Genomic DNA, 5,760 nt, shown 5'->3' on the forward strand with positions numbered 1-5,760 from the left:
GTACTCTTCCAACACAACTTTCTCTCACTCTTACTTCCTGTTTCTGTTGTGCCGGTAATTCAAAGGGTCAGCCTTGTCACACCGTGTCACGCTGAATATCCCCGAGAACTACGTTAAGGGTACACGTGTCTGTGGAGTGCTCAGCCACTTGCACGTTAATTTCACGAGCAGGCTGTTCCGTTGATCGGATCAACTGGAACCCTTGACGTCTTAAGCGACGGTGTGCCCACAACAACAACAGTATATTATTATTATTATTATTATTATTATTATTATTATTATTATTATTATTATTATTATTATCATTATTATTATTATTATCATCATCATCATCATCATCATTATTATTATTATTATTATTATTATTATTATTATTATTATTATTATTATTATTATTATTATCATTATTATTATATGAAAGCTTTCAGTTTATTTTGTTGGTTATGATGGAAATTGTCAGCTCTCAACAGCTAGCAGACTGAAGTGACATTTGCTTACTGGTCATGCTTCAAAGTATCTTGTGAAGAATTCTTGCAGCTCCAAGCAATGCTGATTTTTTTAGGTGTTCTACTTCCACACTTCTACCAATCTTGTTCACCCATGTAGCTAATTGTGTGTTGATACTTTCAAGTGCATTAATCATTATTGGTATCATGTTTACTGTCTTGATTGACCCCAACCTTCGTATTTCCAACTTTAAATTCCCATAGTTGTTTTGTTTTTTACCTTCTTTCTAATTGATCTTCTTTTCACCGGGGCATACTATCATACATGTTCCTTCTTTTTTATTCACTTCAACAATGTCCGACTTCCGATGTCTGGTTAGGTGATCGGACTGGATCATTACATGCAACAGGAGTTTGCAATTCTCATTTTCAGTGACTCCTGGAATTTTGTTGATACCAGGTCGTTGCTCTTTGTATACCGAGATTTTTCACAGAGCTACCAATGGATCATTCTTACCACATTGCATTGTCATAGCGTTTTTTGTATTCGCATTATGCCGGACATTCGCTAACGATGTGCCATACCGTTTAATCCCTCTCACCACACACTCTGCATTTATCGCTATCAGTAGTGTTGTCTGTTCTGCACTTCATATAGTTGGTCCTTAACCCTTGTTCTTCAGGTCACACCTCCTCGTCTATAGCAAGCGATCCACTGCATCTGTCGTGGCGACCGCATCTCTTGCAAACTGACCGTACATTTGTTTTCTCTTTCATGCGTTTTTTCTTGTTCACTTCTTATTTAAATTTTTCTTTCGTTACACAATTTTCAGTTTTATGATGCCGGCCTTCTTCGTGTTTCAACATTGGTTCCACAGCATTTTTTATATTCCACCCGAAGCTGTTTTCCTCTGCTTTGATACCGTCCTGACAACTGATCAAGACTCTTCCACCCTTTCTTCTGGGCAAGCATAGCTTATCAGTGTCACCCTTAGTTTCGAAGGCTCCATGTACTGTCAACAATTTTCTGGTCTTGGTATCCATTTTCTTCACTTCTCTCTTTCGCCATTTTATAATTCCCGCTCCATACCCAAGTGATATTATCATCCACGTATCAACTGCTTTGATATTATTCCATCTGGCCAATTTTGAGCGCAACACCAAACTCAGTCTTCGGAAATACTCCATCCTCAGTTGCTCTTTTATTTACTTTTCTATTATTATTGTGTGGAGGCGCAATGGCCCAGTGGTTAGGGCAGCGGACTCGCGGTCATAGGATCGCGGTTTCGATTCCTAGACCGGGCGTTGTGAATGTTTATTGAGCGAAAACACTAGAAGCCTTACGATTCTCCAGCAGGGGATGGTGGCGAACCCTGCTGTACTCTTTCACCACAACTTTCTCTCACTCTTACTTCCTGTTTCTGTTGTGCCTGTAATTCAAAGGGTCAGCCTTGTCGCACTGTGTCACGCTGAATTTCCCCGAGAATTACGTTAAGGGTACACGTGTCTGTGGAGTGCTCAGCCACTTGCACGTTAATTTCACGAGCAGGCTGTTCCGTTGATCGGATCAACTAGAACCATCGACGTCGTAAGCGACGGAGTTCCAACAACATTGTTATTGTGGCGAAATGGCAGAATCGTTAGCACGTCCGACAATATAATTAGTGACATTTCTTCTTGTTCTGAGTTGAATGCCGCTGAGGTCAACACTGTCTTTCATTGTTTCGGCGTTGATATATTGAACCCATACATTTACTTATACATAGTTTATATATCATTCTTCATAGTGTCGATATTTGATTACTGAACGAACAATGTTTTCCTCACAATACAAATTTATCAAAATATTTTGCGAACAGAAATCAAATCAGCCCCTTCCCTTCTATCTTCGGCTGTTTCCTAAGTGGCGCAGAGAATAAGAAAACAAACAAAAGAAATAATAAAACATCTCCCTGACACCATCGATTCTCGGTTTCAGATTCATTTCAAAATCCATTTTATACACTTACTTGACATTTCTTTCATGAACTGACATTTTTTTTTTCTAGTGAAATAATAATTCATTATCTTCCGTGTTGAAATGATATGTACACTTTCGAAGGCCGTTTCAGTTTCCATGTACTCCATTATCAGTCTAGATTCTACATATTGTATAATATGCCTAGGCAAAAATATCTGGACACCGCAAACTCCCTGTGCACAGAAGAGTTCCCTTAATAATACCTAGGTATATATTCCACTGCAATCTGTAGCCTTTTCAGAATAACCAGCACCTGTCGAACACTTCCAAAATTTAACAGGATTGAATTTTACTTTCTTCCAATTCAGAGATATCACTTCTTTTAATAAGTCTTATTCCATTATCGATCTTCTAATTTTCAAAACTCGTTTTAACTTTTCCTATGTTACGTTGTTGGCAATCCGTCGCTTACGACGTCGAGGGTTCCAGTTGATCCGATCAACGGAACAGCCTGCTCGTGAAATTAACGTGCAAGTAGCTGAGCACTCGAAAGACACGTGCACTCTTAACGTAATTCTCGGGAAATTCAGCGTGACACAGTGTAACAAGGCTGACCCTTTGAATTACAGGAACAACAGAAACACGAAGTAAGAGTGAAAGAAATTTGTGGTGAAAGAGTACAGCAGGGTGCGCCACCATCCTCTGACGGAGCCTGTTTTCGCTCAATAAACAACCCCGGTCTGGGAATCGAAACCGCGATCCTATGATCGCGAGTCCGCTGCCCTAACCACTGGGCCATTGCGCCTCCACCATATGTTACGACACAGCATCAAAAATGTCCTTGATTTTACATGCTTCCTTGATTCAGAATTTCTCCAGTAATTCAGTGTGATCCGAGAGTGCTTCCGTTATTTAATTGCTAATTAACTTTTATATTAGGACATTTTTCCAATTAAACGCCTGTTTTATGACTTTTCAAAATGTCCGTCCATCTAACTTGGATGTTTATATTTCCATCAATACTTCATCATGGCAATATTTTTCGTGGTGTATTTTATTTCTAATTTAATATATTACTCCGTAAGCAGTTTTGATTCCTATAATCTCTCCCGCACTGAGAAATTTCTTTGCTTCACCAGCTTTCGTTTTACTGTTAACCATTCCTCAATATTCTTTGACCACTCTATAGAGACTCTAACATTTAGTCGTTTTAGGTGTTATGGTCCTCTTTACCTACTTCTAAATTTCAACAATTTGTTTTTCTTTTTTAAGCACCGCCACAACTTCTTATATTTCATATGAAATCCATTACATTATTTCTATGCTTTCTTTCTTTTTTCTTCTTTTTTTGTCTACCCAGAATACACGTCGCTACATTCTGGTATATTTCGTTAACATTCTTCCTCGTTCCATTGATATTATCTTCATCTATAGCTCCAAGGACTATAAATTGATTTCGCCATTTAATTACTAATCCATCATTAATTCACTCTTCCCGTATCAAACCAGGTAATCACTTCTTTTCTTTAGCCTTCAAGCTGTAAGTGAAATCTCTGTCTTACTAACTGATGTACACCGCTGATATCTGCACCTGGAAATGAATGTTCAAACATTTATCAGCGATTTTTACGTTGTCAATTTATCAAAATATGATCAATTTGATAACAATAGTTTTTATCTAGAGATTCCTAAGTAAATTTATGAATGTCCTTAAACAGAACATCTATGATGAGATGTTTAGATGCATACAAGTTCATCAATCTTACGTTATATTCATTAACATCGCCAATCCCATGTATACCCATCGTTTATTCCATACCTTCATTACTTCTGATAGTTTTCTCATTTAGATCTCTTATCACAATTCTTAGATCTCTTACTGGTATACTATTGATTACCTCTTGCAACCGTTGAAAGTAATAATCTTTCCCTTCGGCGCATGCATTATTTATACTTCGGTATTATTGTTAACCAGTATTAAGTATGATTCTGCATTACTTAGATATAAGTTTCAATAAACACATTGTGCTATTAGCTAACTGTTTCCATTTCAATAAGATTTCTGAAGCCTTTTATTCAGAATCCAGTCGCCTTCATTACGGTCCACATTATTTGCTCATCTTGGGATCACAACTGTATCGTACAACTGTCGTAATAATAATATCTATTCTGCATATTCTAATTCCATTTAAGGCTAACATATCAATTTGTATCATGCTATTATTCTCTCTATTTGCCGCACTCCATCAGAGTGTCTCAAAGCTCAAAGTTCCATATTTTAATACGTTTTTAAAAATTTGTATTTAAAAAACTGAAAAATATATTGCACACCTGGCGGTCAAAACAAGTGGTCATTAGCATATTGAAAGTTTCAATTAATGGTATTATAAACCTATGCAGAATTTATTGCTTGTGTACTTTAGTGATTAAATGCATAATCAAATTGTATATCAAAATATCTCACCGAAGACGCTAGTTGTGTATATCGATTTCAGCTTGATTGACATTAACCCCAATGTCTGTAATACTAACGTAACTTGTTTAGCTGGTCAATTGGGAGCACTGCTAGGACTCCCACACTGAGGCGGAAAGACGTAACATTAGATGAGTGAACTTATTTACTACAATTTCCTGTATGTATGATATATGTGAAACACAAACATTTGGTTGTTCAACATACAGACGAATCCTCTGAAGTAGTTTCCTCAGCCTTATTGATGATATTTTTAATGTTATTGATTTCCATCTGTGTATATAGTGATTACATCATGATTACATACCTGTTTGACTAACTCTGTCGTTGGTGTAGTTAGCAAGCATAACTTTCTTCTTCGCAGCCCACAACACTAACACATACACACACACAAACACATAAATACAGACGGTCAGGACAAACGGACAGACGGACACATGGATGCACACATATATCAGACAACTATATATATAGATAGGGTCATAGTTCAAGCTGTTTCCACGTGATGCACATCTGCATATTCCAGTATTCCAAAGTTGTATTTGAATGTTATAAATGTGTGGGGACGTTCAGAGTTCAAATACCACCGAGGCCCAGTTTGCTTCCAATATCAACTTATGGCCTTTTCTTCTCTCCCTGCGTGGCATAATCGCCTCTCAATTGCAAACCATTTCTATTTCTTTTACTCTTTCAACTTCTTTCCTAATCTAAAAATTTGCTCTCCTGATACTCTCATTAAAATCTCCTATTTTTCTGCCCCACCACACTGGTCCTCCACGCCCCTATGAATTCTTCGGTAGTGGTCAGTACGCTCTCGTGCAGAACACAATACTGACCAGAATATTTAAATTCTATTCAATATCCCACCCTCATTTGATCCT

Source organism: Octopus bimaculoides, chromosome 5 (genome assembly GCF_001194135.2).
Source record: "Octopus bimaculoides isolate UCB-OBI-ISO-001 chromosome 5, ASM119413v2, whole genome shotgun sequence".
Lineage (NCBI taxonomy): Eukaryota > Metazoa > Mollusca > Cephalopoda > Octopoda > Octopodidae > Octopus > Octopus bimaculoides.